This window comes from Schistocerca gregaria, chromosome 4, assembly GCF_023897955.1.
Source record: "Schistocerca gregaria isolate iqSchGreg1 chromosome 4, iqSchGreg1.2, whole genome shotgun sequence".
NCBI classification, from domain to species: domain Eukaryota; kingdom Metazoa; phylum Arthropoda; class Insecta; order Orthoptera; family Acrididae; genus Schistocerca; species Schistocerca gregaria.
Window position 1 is genome coordinate 728,606,855 of NC_064923.1, and position 17,844 is coordinate 728,624,698.

At 44.4% G+C, this 17,844-nt stretch overlaps 1 protein-coding gene across 2 annotated transcripts in view; it reads right to left on the bottom strand.

Annotated features, from left to right (window-relative positions):
- The window catches only part of LOC126266758 (atrial natriuretic peptide receptor 1-like), a 1,377,759-nt gene extending 1,370,182 nt beyond the window's left edge, over positions 1-7,577 (bottom strand). The window contains exon 1 of one of the 2 annotated variants that reach the window (XM_049971275.1): positions 7,350-7,577. The gene's annotated coding sequence lies outside the window, so the exon portion shown is untranslated. The remainder of the gene's footprint in view (positions 1-7,349) is intronic. The other variant, XM_049971274.1, reaches the window with a different exon arrangement.
- Between the last annotated feature and the right edge of the window lie 10,267 nt (positions 7,578-17,844).

Genomic DNA, 17,844 nt, shown 5'->3' on the forward strand with positions numbered 1-17,844 from the left:
CAAACTTGTTCGAGTAAACATTGGACTCTAAAGGAGCTATTTACTAGATAATTTCGAATGTGTGGTCACAAGTCCACGTTAGTGGAAATATATTTGAAATGTAAACTTTTCGAGCAGATCCAATTTAATACGGCTCAAATTTCAACCGAGGCTACCTCAGCAAGAAATACAACACTGTTGCACCATATTACATGTTACAGTTTACTGTTCACAAGTAATGGGTGTTCCACGAGCCGACCTCGGAGTGGATTGCATTACTGCCCTCGCTCGGCAGTGAGTTACTAATTCTATCAAACAGCTATAGATGATCTGGTAAATCTCAACAGTACTGTACAACTAGTGGCTCCAGCTCTTCAGCCGTATCAGCGCGGGTGGTGTACGCCCCACTTTTTAGATGATCACAGACAGAAAAATCCGAAGGATGGAGCCGGGTAATTATTAAGGCCAAGGGACAAACACTGTTTGATCTATCTATCTTGGATCATACGATGCGTTAGATACCGTCTTAGATTGGTAGCAAAATGTGACGGTGTCCCATCATGCATTTGGCACATACTCCAACCCATTACCCGTGACTGAAATTTGACCCAATCTATAATGAAACTTAACCAAAAAGTTTACATTTCAAATAAGTTCATGTTATTGGGGGTAATATTTCGTACTAGAGTCATTGGAGGAGTGCAACCACACATCCTGAATAAGGAAAAGTGTGAAGTTGTTCACATGAGTACTAAAAGAAATCAGCTAAATTTCGATCACGCGATAAGTCACACAAATCTGAAGGCTGTAAATTCAACTAAATACTTAGGGATTACAATTACATATAACCTAAATTGGAACGATCACATAGATAATTTGTGGGTAGAGCAAACCAAAGACTGCTATTCATTGGCAGAACACTTAGAAGGTGCAACAGGTCTACTAAACAGACTGTTTGCACCATGCTTGTCCGCCCTATTCTGGAGTACTGCTGTGCGGTGTGGGATCCGCAACAGGTGGGACTGACGGATGACGTCGGAAAAGTACAAAGAAGGGAAACTCGTTTTGTATTATCGCGAGATAGGAGAGATAGTGTCACAGACATGATACGTGAATTGGAGTGGCAATCATTAAAACAAAGGCGTTTTTCGTTGCGAAGGGATCTTCTCATGAAATTTCAATCACCAGCTTTCTCCTCCGATCGCGAAAACATTCTGTTGGCACCCACCTACATAGGGAGAAATGATCATCACAACAAAATAAGAGAAATCAGGACTCGCACTGAAGAATTTAAGTGCTCGTTTTTTCCACGTGCCGTTCCAGAGTGGAACGGTAGAGAGACAGCTTGAAGGTGGTTCATTGAACCCTCTGCCAGGCACTTTATTGTGAATAGCACAGTAATCAGGTAGATGTAGATCTCGCAGATGGTTAGTTTGAAGACACATGTTTACTGGGACCTTTTTCTTTTGTCACTGCATACTGTGTGACCTGTGTCAGGTTTCGCTGTTAACATAGATACAGCTCGTATGTTTCGAAAAAGGTTGCACGTAGTTTCGAAAGGGACCGACAATTAAACTGTACGACTGGAACTGCGAAAGAAAATATTTATTTTTTGGTTCGATTTAAGTGTGGACCGTCAGAATGCTGTCACAAAGTTTCTAACTACATATATCGAGAGAGTCCAGAAACAAGAGCGTAAACTTAGAGCCTAACCTCTCTTTCTAATTGCCCCGCTGGTCTGCATAAGAAAACGAGACGTTAGTGGAAGATGCGGAAAATAAAAACATTTCAATAACTTTCATTAAAATTTCCTTTTTTTCACAGCTCAAATAAAAAAAAGCAGCAAGGCAGAAATGAAACCAGATAGCTCCCAATGAAGCAGTGATGGCCGTAGTTTAAGGATACTCATAACCAAAATAGATTCCTTCTGGCAGTGCAGATGGTCTTAAGTGCAGGAGACGAGGTGTGTTTGTTTCGATACGAGCGACGTAATAGCAAACACGCAACAAGTTATTCTAAGGGCGCGGAAGAGAGCGTGCCGTGCGGCAGTTGGGCACAGAGCCAGATAGCCGGCTGCCCGGCTAGCCAGGTTTCTTCGCACGCACGGCTGGTCATCAGCTGTCCACACAGCAAATGTCGCCTGGCCAAATGTCTACGATCTTAACGTCATCATCGAAAACAAATATACAATTCGTCGAATAAGGAGCAAATTTAACAATAATAATTTCATTGTTTTATAGAGTTGAAAACACTTGACACGAAACTGAGAAGACCGAGGTACATTTTTTCGTGTTAAAAGAATTTTGCTCTCGTCGATAGGTGCGACACACAAAAAAATACTGTATTTTCGACTTGGCCGAATTTTAACACTGGAGTAATTACATTTCCTGCTAAGATTTACCCTTGCAGGAAAAAGTGTACATCTAAAGTTTAATACGCTGTATTATTGTTTGTTTGTGGCATCTTTCCCAAAAATGTTCTTCGACAAACAATGCGGTACAGTCCGTAGTTTCATTCACTTCGCCATACTGATGCTTATGGAAATATCTGTGCATTCTTTTCAGGGCAATCGATATATCTGGAGCAGTGGGGACAGGAGGTGCAATGTTGGTCTCATTGTCAAAACTTCCGTCGCCATCTGCATCTATGCTATCTTTCGAGCTCTGAAACACCCTCAAAACGTCTTGGTGTGTCACAGTCGGCTCTGTACACACATCGTATCATCTTCATCAGCGACTGCCATAAATTATTTCTAAAACCGTAAAAATCTATCCCTCGGCGTAAAAAATAAATCTATAGTACCACCATTAAAAAAAAGAAACAGGTTACTTTTTTATACAAAATTCACAGATTTCGACACATAGTCAACCGACTTAGACATTGCCATTGTCATCGCCGAATTGAAAAACTGACATCACAGGGGCTATACCCAAAGACAAGCCAGAACATAGAAATAGAAGCAAATATTGTTTACCTTCTTCGTCTAACCACGACGTGTCTGTAGAACGCAGGTATAACTATTGGTCCGAGAAGACAAATCTGTTCGTGTTAAATGATTCTGCTTTCGTTCTGATAAAAGAAATGCGTGAAATCGCGTATGATTTAGTCGGGGCCCCGGCACTATTTTCTCAACAAATGTTTCATTTTAAACGTTTCCGTTTCAAACATTGTTCACCGAGTGTTTGACTTGTCATTCTTCCGTGAAAGCATCGTATGTGGTGAACTGTGGCTCTTATGATTTACGTGATGCATGTCTGGTTCCAATTTTCCTTTCTTTATTTCCTTCTTTCCACATTGTATTAATTCACTGCATCTCGTGTATCCATAACCATTATAACTTTTGGCAGACATACTGTGTTCTACAACTATATTAAAACTAAAATATAGTACAAACTGAGTGATAAAGTGGTGTCCACAGAACATTTCTTCACCAAATAGAATCGTTTTAAACCTACGAGTGGTCGAACATAATTATATAGGTTCAGCAAAAAACTATACCTGTAATGACCTGTTCTTCAGTCGTAAATGTTACTTGAAATTAATAAAAGTGCTTTACAGTAACCGATTTCGTTTTCTTGCTACTATTGATAGAATTCTTTTCTGAATTTACGTATTTATAGGTGAAAATACTCAGCAGGTAATTATGTGAATGCAAAGATTCACTCTACAACCGCCAGTACAACAGCACCAAAGAATTGTGTACTTGCGATATATGTTTTTGTATTGCTGTAGCTGTCTGACGATTAAGTTTCTCAGCCTAAAACGTGTCACACTGAAGTTAAATCTAAGGGGTAAAGCAACAAATTGTACTGATAGCGCTTACTGTCAAACACACTAGATATTGCGGCAGTCAGTCGACATCTCTTAGAAAAACTACCCGAGTTACTCGAAACTGAGAATTTTCTTCCGTGGAACAGGAGGGAAAATTAAAATAAAGGCGATACTTGAACCAGCAAAATACACAAAAAACGTCAAAAAGCGGACATCAGTCCCGAGCATTGAGACTGACACCTCTGTCTCCATTCGCTGGCTACATACACGTGCTGAAGAACAAACACATCCATACGCTGCATTTACCAAGGCAGATAAGTCCTCAGGTGAGTACAGAGACGTTTCATAAAGTGAACTCTTCGTGCCGCCCAGGGAAAGACGTCCAGTGGATTTACGTTGCCTGCCAGCAGCTACGTACATTTCACGTACTGTCTTGTGACAACAGGAGAACTTTGCGCACATTGGCTTTGATCCTTAAGGCATCCTCCACATTTTCCCGGAGATTACGGGTACTATTTTGAAACATCACGTATATTTAGTACAACTAAAGAATATTGTTTTGTTTTGTCTGTCAGTACCCACTTTGCATTTTGCCACAAATATTGCTCTATACACGTTCTATCCTTTGTTGAGAAAGTATCATCTAGAGCGGTTTGTATCACATTTTTTACGTGGCTGTTTCCCTAGATACATTTCACCACAGTGAACTGGTTCGGCTGTACTATTATAAGTAAAACTAACCCAATAAACAATTTGTAGTTAGATTTTGAATAATTTTCTTTGTGTAGCATAAAAGCACAAACGAACAGTGTAATGTGAGAACTCTGGAACATTCTCTTCCCAAAATGTAAAATGATAAACTCCGAATTTGAATAACAGAAACATGATCTTCTTACGAACCATCAGTGTTCATTTCTAAAACAAAGTTTCGGGATACAGAGATCGGATGACTAACAAGGAAACACAATTTCGACGCAGACGAGTACTTGGAGAATGCCACAGACTGAAATGGAGAACTGAGCGAAGAGAGTGGTCCGTCCATAACGACCGGAAACCCCGCAGATGAGGCTGCAGTTCCAAATATTCATTGGCAATTAATAAATAATAGCACTGTACTGAAGTAATCGTCGAAATTGTTTAAAACTCATTTTAGTTCATTACCCCGTGCTCACAAAGGTAATCGTTGTGGCTGTTACAAAATAGTTTTTATTTCTGACTCAGCCACCGATAATTTAACAGTACTACACATATCTGTTAGGCGGTTCAGAAAAATTTTAAATGAGCAACTGATCTTAAAAGAGTTAGGCGGTTCAGAAAAATTTTAAATGAGCAACTGATCTTAAAAGAGATTGTGTAGGGAGAGACAATTTCTTTAAAAACATTTTTTTTTGTGTTTTAGGTATCTGGTTTTCTCTTCTATCCTTAAAAAGCTTAAATGAGGGAAATAGTAACTACGAACATTCACTTTGTGTCATATACTATATCGATTACTGGAAATATTAGAAATCAGTACGCTAACGTCACAGAATACCTGGTTTAAAGCAACTAATCACAGTTCGGTTTTCCTCTGTGCTGAATTATCATTTGACCGCATGAGAGAAAAATTCTTCCATTTTTCATATTGAAAACATCTCTTTTGTATAAAATTTGTTCATCAAATTAGGCTTACAACTTTCAATGGCATTTCTTCTGTGTTATCTGATACCTCGGTCTGTTTTTCAGGTTATTTTACCTGCGGCTACGACAGTCAGCTGTTACCATAGGATGACCTAAGAATCCATAAAAATTTCCTCGTTGTTTTCATGATGGTGATTAATGGCAACTTCATCAGTAAATTATTATACTTTAAAATACACAGGTCACTTTCGTACTAATTTTACACGCAAGTGTGTTTTTGGTTTACATTTTTTACGATGGATTTTGAAGCCTTTTGCGGCTTCATGTTGAGGCGATTGCGCACAGTTACTGAGAAAACAATTTAAAAAAGTCCGTCAATATACCGGGTGATCAAAAACTGAATATATCTACACATCTACACATCTACGATTAATTTAAAAAAAATTTTAGTGTTTGAGGTAATAATGTAGATAGAGGTACAAATTGACACCTATGCTTGGAATGACATGGGATTTTATTAGAACCAAAAAAATACAAACGTTCAAAAAATGTCCGACAGATGGCGCTTCATCTGATCAGAATAGCAACAATTATCATAACAAAGTAAGACAAAGCAAAGATGATGTTATTTTCAGGGAAAGCACAATATGTCCACCATAATTCCTAAACAATAGCTATAGTCGAGGAATAATGTTATGAACAGCACTGTAAAGCATGTCCGGAGTTATGGTGAAGCATTGGCGTCGGATGTTGTCTTTCAGCATCCATAGAGATGTCGGTCGATCACGATACACTTGCAACTTCAGGTAACCCCAATGCCAATAATGGCACGGACTGAGGTGTGCGGACCTGGGAGGGCAAACATGACGAAAGTGGCGGCTGAGCACACGATCATCACCAAACGGCGGGTGCAAGAGATCTTCACGCGTCTAGCAATATGGGGTGTTTTTGTTTTTGTTCTAATAATACCCCATGTCATTCCAAGCCGGTGTGTCAATTTTTACCTCTCAATCTGCATTATTCCGTGGTTTATTAAGTTTTCAAATTTATACGGACTTTTTGATCACCCGGTATTGTGTACCACGGTTGTGGAATAAAGAAAATAGTAAGTTCAAGCTTTGGAAAAGACACCTAATGAATAGAATAGTAAGTATTAAAGATAACAACAAGATGTATTAGCGTATGGATTTCTTTTCAATAATTGTGCCTCATCACCTCGATCTGATGTCATAAAAGACTTCGAAATCTCTCGTAAATAAAATAAGCATCAGAGTGAAAAATCAGTTCGAGAACAGCATAACAAAACCAGCATTGGAAGGAGAGACAGCGTTGGTCGTATTTTGTTGTTTTATTAACCGCAAAATCGATTTTCGGTCACTTAGTGACCATCCTCAGTGCTGTAATATACAATTAAAACTTGTAGGCACCGGTATCAAGAAGCTTAGAGCGATCACATAAACTGAAAAACTTTATGTGATCGCTCTAAGCTTGTTGATACCAGTGCCTACAAGTTTTAATTGTATATTACTGCACTGAGGATGGTCACTAAGTGACCGAAAATCGATTTTGCAGATTATAAAACAAAAAAAATAAGACCAATGCTGTTTCTCCTTCCAATGATATCCATTATTTGGTCGTGGCGCACAGATCACTCCATGAAGCCGCCAATAAAAAAAAAAAAAAAAAAAAAAAAAAAAAAAAAAAAAAAAAAGTTTCTCTCTCGTTGGCTGAGATGTAAACATTTCACCTAAAAGTTTTCCCGGCACATTTCATTACTGAACTGCACCAGCAGGGTTGTCTAAGGTTTTGAGTACGGCTCAAAATAGAAGAGAGTGTTGTGAGGACTGTGCGTCTACAGAGTGGGTGAGGTGGTTGTTTGTTTTTCTCTCCCGAGGATCTGTCCGTTGGGCGGCGAGATAGGCAGGCAGGCAGGCACGCACGCACGAGTCAGCTGACAGTGTGCACAGAGTAAACAAACTCACTGGAACAGGTGGGGGTATCCCGGCGGGCGCGTAGCCGCCGCAGTGCGAAGTGTGGCGAGGACTGCCGGGTCGCCGGAGGACTCGTCGGCGTGGCCAGGGGGAGCGCGTTGCGGAGCGGAGCGGTGCGGTGCGTGGCGTCCGGCGGTGCTTCGAAGCTCGCGGCGCGGAGGCGTGTCGCCGACTGGCCGGGAGCGCCGCCGCCGCCACGGCCGCCGCCGCCGCCGCCGCCGCCGCCTCCGGAGCGCCGCGGCCGCCGGGACCCGCCACGCGGCCCGCCGGCGCGCATGCGCGCGGCGCGTGCCGGCCCGAGCCGCTGCGGCCTCCGGTCAGACGCTCCGCCGCTTCCGTCACGTCCGGTGCTCACCCCGGTATTACACTATCAAAGGTTCAATATCTTTGTCAAAGAAATTTGATCGTGTAATAGGGAACTTTCCCAAATGTCGTCAAATACAGGGTGGCGCACGAAACGTGTTACCATTTTCAAATAACTTCCGGGAATTCAGCCAGGTAACAGTTTCAGCGACCGCCGATATTTCGGCGGAAGAACACCCCGCCATTTTCAAGGCGAACTGCAACGGACAGGCGGCGTACATCCAAAGTTAAAACCTCGATTCTCGGACTGAAGCACGAAAGATAGCGATAGTGAGACCATGAATTCGCAGGTGAGGCAGCATTGTCTCCGTCCCTCTGTTTTTCGACAAGAGAGAGAGACGGATTCCAAACAGATTTTAAACAGAAACCTCCATCCCTGTTAACGAGGTTGCTCGCTAATTTAATCTCAACTGCCTCCCTAGTAACACTGTCCAAATAGCTGCACGTGCATGCCAATATCTCGGTGTGTTACAAAATGGTACGGCCAAACTTTCAGGAAACACTCCTCACACACAAAGAAAGAAAATATGTTATGTGGATATTTGTCCAGGAACGCTTCCTTTCCATGTTAGAGCTCATTTTATTACTTCTCTTCAAATCACATTAATCGTGGAATGGAAACACACAGCAACAGAACGTACCAGCGTGACTTCACTTTGTTACAGGAAATGTTCAAAATGTCCTCCGTTAGCGAGGATACATGCATCCACCCTCCGTCACATGGAATCCCTGATGCGCTGATGCAGCCCTGCAGAATGGCGTATTTCATCACAGCCGTCCACAATACGAGCACGAATAGTCTCTACATTTGGTACCGGGGTTGCGTAGACAAGAGCTTTCAAATGCCCCCATAAATGAAAATCAAGAGGGTTGAGGTCAGGAGAACGTGGAGGCCACGGAATTGGTCCCCCTCTACCAATCCATCGGTCACCGAATCTGTTGTTGAGAAGCGTACGAACACTTCACTTCCACTGAAATGTGCAGGATCTCCATCGTGCATGAACCACATGCTGTGTCGTACTTGTAAATGCACGTGTTCTAGCGGCATAGGTAGAGTATCCCGTATGTAATCATGATAACGTGCTCCATTGAGCGTAGGTGGACGAAACTAAAGTGCGCTCTAACATGGAAATTAAGCGTTTCCGAACACATGTCCACATAACATCTTTTCTTTATTTGTGTGTGAGGAATGTTTCCTGAAATTTTGGCCGTACCTTTTTGTAACACCCTATATAACATTGGGTGACCAGTATCCACGCAATGTTCGTCAATAGCACATCTATTTGGGCGCTGTAATCGTGTGTGCCGTTTATGCTCAGTACATCGGTCCTCCACGGTCCTGATAGTTTGATTAATATAAGCCATGCCGCAGCTACAAGGAATACGATATACACCCGCCTTACGCAGTCCAAGATCATCCTTAACGGAACCCAGAAGTGCTCTAATTTTAGATGGACGTCGGAAAACACATTTCACATCGTATATCCGTAAAGTACGACAGATCTTGTTGGACGTGTTTTCTACGTAAGGCAAAAAAGCAGTAGACTTAGGTGTTGACTGAAAATTATCGAGCTGCGTTAGCATCATTATTCATAAAATGATTTATTTCTGATGAAGGTACTCTTAGAAGTGGCTGAAACCTAAGTCAAAAAGAATTTATTTTCGCGACCGAGGACTGCAATTGTTTTAATTTTACCACTGACATTCTTATTTACCCTATGTTTACTCTGTTAATGTCAATAGGCATCGTTCCATTGAAAAAAGCGTATGTTAATCGAAAAAGTATTGTTACAGTCTGTGAAGTGGTTAGCAATACGAACCCCTGACTACCAATCCATTCTCTGAAAACCACACATCAATAGCACTTTCCAGTTTCGTAATATTAGCGGTGTAACGTTTAGGTGATTCGTTGTGTATATTACTTTTTATTTTGTCCTCCTGTTTTTCAGGTTAGAAACAACTTTCGTAGCACAAATTTCTTATCACACGGTAGTATAGTTGTAAACGTCTTCCAGAGGTGTTAACGAAACCACAAGAATACAGAGGGAAAGGTGGTTCACCATTAGCATTTTCACTATAATCAGTCTGATTTCAAATACACTTCACGTGTTTCACTGTCTGACAGTCCGCCCCCGGTAGCTCAGTGGTTTGCCGGCACGGTAGCTCAGTGTGGTCGGTAACAAAAAAACTGTGTAAATGGATCAACGAAGAACCTGAATGGGTGTCATCGGACGTCCGCCTCGAACAGATTCAACGAACAATATCTAACAAAATGAGATCAACAAAGAAAAGAAGTGGTCAGCGCTACGGAATGTCAATCCAAAGGGCCTGGGTTCAATTCCCGGCTGTGTCGCAAATTCTCTCCCCTCAGGGACTGGGTGTTGTGTTGTCCTAATCATCATCATTTCATCCCTATCGACGCGCAAGTCGCCGAAGTGGCGTCAAATCGAAAGAGTTGCACCAGGCGAACTGTCTACCCGACGGGAGGCCCTCGTGTGACTGTCTTAGAAATACAGTAAAAAGCAAAAATATAAATTGATTATACTAGGTGTCGGAGATGATGTGAAAGATACAACAATTTATTTTTCCATGAAGCGATTTTCGAACCTTCAGATGGTTTTTCGGAAGTTATAAAGTCAATTCAAGCATAATTTTGAGTGTTGGCTCTGTGACAAGAAGATGGAGAATGCTGTAATGCACAGCCATGAGTGTTGTTTATCTGTCGATTTGGATCCAAAATTTAGTTTTGTACTTACAAAGATAATCCTTCAATCTTTGCAGTCTCTCAAAGGGCACTAATCTTACGTCTTAGTCGAAAAACACACTTCTCACTTTGTTTCCCCACAATACACCCAATCCTGTTGCAAAATATTACCTGCGGAAGACACGAAAGCTTTAGATGTAGGAGCCAAGTCGCTGTCCACATAAATCACCCGATTCAAGGTTGGTCAATACCGAAATTCGTGTCTTATTTGTCTCCCAGTAGTGGTCTAAGGTGACATATGCCCTCTGAAGCAAGGTACAAATAACTCAGTTTTAACCACCCAAACACTCAGCTCATTACACAGGTGAAGAAAGATTCTTGGCTTCCGCTTCCTTAATCTGATGGTAAGGAGGAAGAATTGTGGTACGCTCCAACACAGCATTTGAAGGAAGCTCTCTCACACTGATTCGTATCTTCCGTCTGATAGTTACTGCCATCTGGCTCAGCATGAAACGTGTGGCATCACGTATCGATACCAACCAACGGGCATCGCGACGTTGGCAACGGAAGTGCAAGTTTCCATTAGACGCTGCTAGCTGCCGTGTGGAATGCGGCGGAGCCAATGGTAGGCACTTGTGAGCCACGCTTCCTGCAGCTCTGGACTATCAAATCTCTCCCCCCCCCCCCCCCCCCCCAGCGATGTAGAACCCACACAAGCCACTTGCACACAGAACCTGTTCGCTTCGACACCATAGTTCGTGCTGTAGTGCAGGAGCCCCTTTCTTGTCGTCCTCAAGACCACTCTGTACCACGCCTCCAATTACCACTGTGTACAAAGTCATACACCCCGGTCAACAACGAAATTTTGTATCTGGATTTTGTGTTCACGTTTTGGATCAACTGCAATATATAATCAATTGTAACCAGTCGTTTAAAAAAAATAAAAAAAAAGATAGAATGTTTCAAATGGCTCTGAGCACTATGGGACTAGAGGTCATCAGTCGCGTAGAACTTAGAACTACTTAAACCTAACTAACCTAAGGACATCACACACATCATGCCCGAGGCACGATTCGAACCTGCGACCGTAGCGGACGCCGGTTCCAGACTGAAGCGCCTAGAACCGCACGGCCACTGCCGCCGGCAGTCGTTCTCATTCATCTTTCGTCCACGAGTTTCGCAGGAGTACTCCTTTATAAATAGGTTGATTTTTTTTAGCTAACACATTACGGATGGTTTTTTCATACGATTTTCTAGGCAACCTTTCACACTTTCTGGCAGAACATGCTCTCCCTCCATATGTATTTACCTTTCAGAGGTCAAAAGCTGCCTTTCGAAATCGTATTTACATTACACTTAATTTTTTCTTCAGTCCGTTTCGAAAAAGCAGCCTGCGACCATTGGAAGGTACTTACATTGGTTTTCACACGTCCAACGAAAGAAACTAAATAATTATAATTTGTTAAAAACATGAGGTAATATAATTTCTGTTTCTGTTGCAATAGGCAACGGCCTTGCCGCAATGGATACACGCGTTCCCGTGAGATCACCGAAGTTAAGCGGTGTCGGGCGAGGTCGGCACTGGGTGGGTACCCTCCAGGACGCCATGCGCTGTTGCCATTTTTCGGAGCTACTCGACCGAATAGTAGCGGCTTCGGTCAAGAATACCATCATAACGACCGGGAGAGCGGTGTGCTGACCCCACGCCCCTCCTATCCGCATCCTCCACTGAGGATGACACGGCAGTCGGATGGTCCCGGTAGGCCTCTCGTGGCCTGAAGAAGGAGTGAGTGTGTGTGTGTTTCTGTTGCAATACCACAGTGTGCTTAGAAAATCTAATGTATGTGCTACATACAATATACGTTACTGCATCGAAACGCGCAGTACAAAGATGAATAAACCTTATCTCTGCTCACGAAGAATGTTTAAGACACACTATGCGGTGCAGCACTCGCGTGCCATATTTGCCAGTCATCTGAGTCCGTGTTGTTACAGAGTCGCCATGATGCAATGTGTTTATCGTGGATGTTGAAGAGCACTTCATGTGGAGACGTGAGAGTCCATTCACGAAAAGCGCCACATTTAAGGCGCTCGCCTGGGATGTAAAGTACGTGGGACGTTACGACGGGTCGTCTGGTGGGCAGGAGAAATCCAGGCACGCGGCGGGTTAGGCAAGTCACGGGCGTGCGCGGAAGAGCACGCAACGCACGCAGCGCCGGCGCTTGCGTGCTGGCCAGCCGTGTTCGTCTGTCTGAGCGGTTCGGCGCGCGCCTTCCTGTCGGACACCCACCAGTGGCCACGTCGAATGTCAGCATCGATATAACATTTGGTATCGCTGCTAATGACTGAAGTCGATACATCGATAAAAGCGGAAAGAAGTGTCGCTACTTAGGCCGGTACTGCACTATCAAATTTCTTTGTCCAATATCTTTGTCAAAGAAATTTGATGGTGTAATAGGGAACTTTGTCAAATGTCGTCAAATATTTGATTTAATATAGGACCTCGCTATATACACTCCTGGAAATGGAAAAAAGAACACATTGACACCTGTGTTAGACCCACCATACTTGCTCCTGACACTGCGAGAGGGCTGTACAAGCAATGATCACACGCACGGCACAGCGGACACACCAGGAACCGCGGTATTGGCCGTCGAATGGTGCTAGCTGCGCAGCATTTGTGCACCGCCGCCGTCTGTGTCAGCCAGTTTGCCGTGGTATACGAAGCTCCATCGCAGTCTGTAACACTGGTAGCATGCCGCGACAGCGTGGACGTGAACCGTATGTGCAGTTGACGGACTTTGAGCGAGGGCGTATAGTGGGCATGCGGGAGGCCGGGTGGACGTACCACCGAATTGCTCAACACGTGGGGCGTGAGGTCTCCACAGTACATCGATGTTGTCGCCAGTGGTCGGCGGAAGGTGCACGTGCCCGTCAACCTGGGACCGGACCGCAGCGAGGCACGGATGCACGCCAAGACCTTAGGATCCTACACAGTGCCGTAGGGGACCACACCGCCACTTCCCAGCAAATTAGGGACACTGTTGCTCCTGGGGTATCGGCGAGGACCATTCGCAACCGTCTCCATGAAGCTGGGCTACGGTGCCGCACACCGTTAGGCCGTCTTCCGCTCACGCCCCAACATCGTGCAGCCCGCCTCCAGTGGTGTCGCGACAGGCGTGAATGGAGGGACGAATGGAGACGTGTCGTCTTCAGCGATGAGAGTCGCTTCTGCCTTGGTGCCAATGATGGTCGTATGCGTGTTTGGCGCCATGCAGGTGAGCGCCACAATCAGGACTGCATACGACCGAGGCACACAGGGCCAACACCCGGCATCATGGTGTGGGGAGCGATCTCCTACACTGGCCGTACACCTCTGGTGATCGTCGAGGGGACACTGAATAGTGCACGGTACATCCAAACTGTCATCGAACCCATCGTCCTACCATGCCTAGACCGGCAGGGGAAGTTGCTGTTCCAACAGGACAATGCACGTCCGCATGTATCCCGTGCCACCCAACGTGCTCTAGAAGGTGTAAGTCAACTACCCTGGCCAGCAAGATCTCCGGATCTGTCCCCCATTGAGCATTTTTGGGACTGGATGAAGCGTCGTCTCACGCGGTCTGCACGTCCAACACGAACGCTGGTCCAACTGAGGCGCCAGGTGGAAATGGCATGGCAAGCCGTTCCACAGGACTACGTCCAGCATCTCTACGATTGTCTCCATGGGAGAATAGCAGCCTGCATTGCTGCGAAAGGTGGATATACACTGTACTAGTGCCGACATTGTGCATGCTCTGTTACCTGTGTCTATGTGCCTGTGGTTCTGTTAGTGTGATCATGTGATGTATCTGACTCCAGTAATGTGTTAATAAAGTTTCCCCTTCCTGGGACAATGAATTCATGGTGTTCTTATTTCAATTTCCAGGAGTGTATTTGATCAAAGAAGTCGCTTGCCTCCTGTTCACTGCAATGTGACATGTTACCACATAGAGCGCTAGCATAGCTCCTGCGTTCTGTCATCTGTAGTGTTTTTATAAACACTGCCGATAAATACAATTGGTTTTACCGACAACTACAAAATTGATAGAGATGTATGAAGCTGAGAGAGGCGCTTTTCAACGTGAGGCACCCTGAATAAAAAAATGGATGAAGAAGATTGGAGACCTGACCTAACCTAACCTAACCTCTTTCCTGTAGCAAGGAATCTGAGTGTTACAGTGACCCTGTCTTCTACAGATGTAGCAGTTCTTAAGTGAATATTGTGCTTTGTGATATTAGGATACACTTCACTGAGCACAAATAGAAATGTATGGTCATTCATTCTTCAGTAATTGATGTACGACATGACGTCCTCAACTATAAGCTCACGTACCATCGTCAGCCATCTTGAACTTTGACGAAAAATATGAGGACACTGTAGTACCCCTTTCTAGCGAAATGTCAAAGATCTTTGTCAAATATATTTGACGGAATATTTGATCACACCTTTGATCAAATGTTTGACAAAGATCGTCCGGTTCTAGGCGCTTCATTCTGGAACTGCCACAAGCATGGATGTTTGTGGTGTCCTTATGTTAGTTAGGTTTAATTAGTTCTAAGTTCTAGGCGACTGATGACCTCAGAAGTTAAGTCGCATAGTGCTCAGAGCCATTTGAGCCATTTGACAAAGAAATTTGATCGTGTAATACCGGCCTTATTCATATCAGAAACATCGCAAACAGGTTAGCCGTCATGGCAATTGCGTGTCGAATTACGGTGTCCCGTTTTTATTGCTGCTGATATCTGTTACTGTTTCATAGCCAAGGTAATAAATCACTGTTCTTATTCACTGTACCAACAGGATCTACGCCCAACTGGTATGTCTACAAGGGGCGACCAGAAAGTTTCCAATTTAGGACGCTGCTACAGCTTACGTGCAACCTAGCGCGAGTCCGATGCGGGTATATAAGCACCGACACTGAGGCATGGGAGTAGCACGGCATTCGCGTCCTTCCAAACTGCGTGCCGTAAATGCAGAAACGTAATCTGTGGCCATGTTATTAATAAAAGCTTTCGAACGGGGCCAGCGTGCTGGTAATCCTTTCTTGACTGCCGAAGGACAAACACTGGTAGACATCCGTATATGTTTGGAGCCACATATCTGTCTGTGTTGTCTACGAATCCTGCGCACTCGGTTCGCTAGACAAAAACGTCAAATAACTCGTATTAATGAGTTTTATTACAATTAATTAAATAAAATACTTAAATTTGACAATTACACACATATGTCGCAAGCAAAGGGTGACATACGTAATAATCAGTCTTTGCATTGACTCCTGATCTCTGACTGACAGAAGTTTTTCTAGAACCGCTATCGACGTGCCTGACGTTGACGCTGCTTTCTAAGTCGCTGATCTTGAAGCTGTTATTCAAGTGGGCCGTGTCCGCCCGCTGCAGCTGAGTAGTCAGCGCGTCAGAATGTCAATCCTAAGGGTTCGGTTCCCGGCTGGGTCGGAGATTTTTCTGCGCTCACGGGCTAGGTGTTGTGTTGTCCTAATCATCACCATTTCATCCTCATCGACGCGCAAGTCGCCAAAGTGGCGTCAAATCGAAAGACTTGCAACCGGCGAACGCTCTATCTGACGGGAGGCCCTAGACGCACGACATTTACAAATATCTTAACTGGGCCGTCACGTGTCGGTCGCGGAGCTTATGTCCTCTTCACATAGGGGCTGTTGGTGTCGCGTTGTCGACCTGGAGGGAGATCTGGTCAGCGTGCGAAATGGCTGACTTCTTCTCACACCCTTGTCTTCCCTGTCGTTCCCGAATGGCGTGCCGGCGCTTGAATTTACGCCGTAATACTATCGAAAACCACCGTTGTAGAGAAAACTGTGACAAGGGCTGGTGCTCCTTCACAAAAACACACGTCCCACACAGGCGTTGAAAAGTCGACAATTTCTGTTGGACGACTTCACGTAGCTGGCACGATGTTGAAAGGTCGACAATTCTTGTCGGACTTCTTCACGTAGCTGGCACGATGTTTTACCAAATGGCCTCCTCGAACCTGGTACGTCGGAGGGATGATTGCCTCAGTGCTCAAGGAGATTTTGTCTCATTGGCTTACCGAGTCTCAACTGTACGGCCTCCAAATGGAAAACTTTTTGGTCGCCAATTTAATTACTGTTTTACCTAACTTCTAATGTACACTTTGTGATCAGAGGTATCCAGGCACTTATCACTGGACCTGAATATGGGATGTGTCCATCCTTCGCGTTTATGACGGCTTGCGCTGTTTGGGGACACTTACAGACTGTGGAGGAATAGCAGCCCATTCTTCCTCCAGAGCAGAAACCAGAGACCGGGGCCTGGAGCGCAGTCGACGTTCTAACTCATCTCAAAAGCGTTTCCTTCGGTTCACGCCGGGACGCTAAGCATGCCAGTCTATTTCGGGAATATTATTGTCCGCAAACCATTGTCTCACAAGTGCTGCTTCATGGCAGGGAGCGCTGACGTGCCGATACAGTCATCGTCACCGAACTATTTCTCTACTGTACGCAGTACACAATGATGTGAAATGTGCTCATATATCTGTCCACAGTTATCACTTGCTTAAACACAGTATGGGGGCGACAAAAACAACCACCATATCGTAACACCATCTCATTCGCGCTTTACTGTTATTGCTACACGTGATTGCAGGTAACAGTCTCTAGGCACACGCCAAACCCAAACCTTTCCCTCGGATTACCAACAGGTGTAGGGCGACTCATCACTGCAGATCATCCGTTTCCAGGCATCCACTGACCAGTGACGTCGCGTTCTACACCACCTCAGACTTCACTTAGCTGTTATTACACAAACGTATGGCTCAGGGGGAGCTGCTTCACCATTGCACCCCAGTCTTTTTGAACTCCCTACACATATCATAGAATGAAGGATTTCACGGCAGGTGTCGTCATCACTTAACACTTCCGGGCTGAGATGCGGTGGTCCATACATAAGGCTGCCCAGTTCGCCGATTGTCTTTGGAGGATGCCTTCCGCAGTCGAAGGCGAAACGTCAGGGGAGAGTCTTATGTATGGACCACCGCATCTCAGCCCGGAAGTTTTAAGTGATCCCTACACATAGTTATGCTAGATTGACATCCGGTAGCACTTTGGAACTAGAGTGTGAATCATTCTTCCCATGCACTATTCGCGAATGGAACAGGGTTGAAGGGATCAGATAGTGGTAAAGAAAGTACCCTCCGTCACACAACATTAGGTGGCTTGCAGAATATGATGCAGATGTAGATGAATGGTTTCCTCAGAACTGATTGCACATCAAACTGCGAACTTATTACAGTGGAGCTGTCTCTCTTTAATTTCCCCAGGATTCACGCAACTCTAATGAAGCATATTGAATTTATTAACATGTCCAGAAACGTCAGAGTGTATC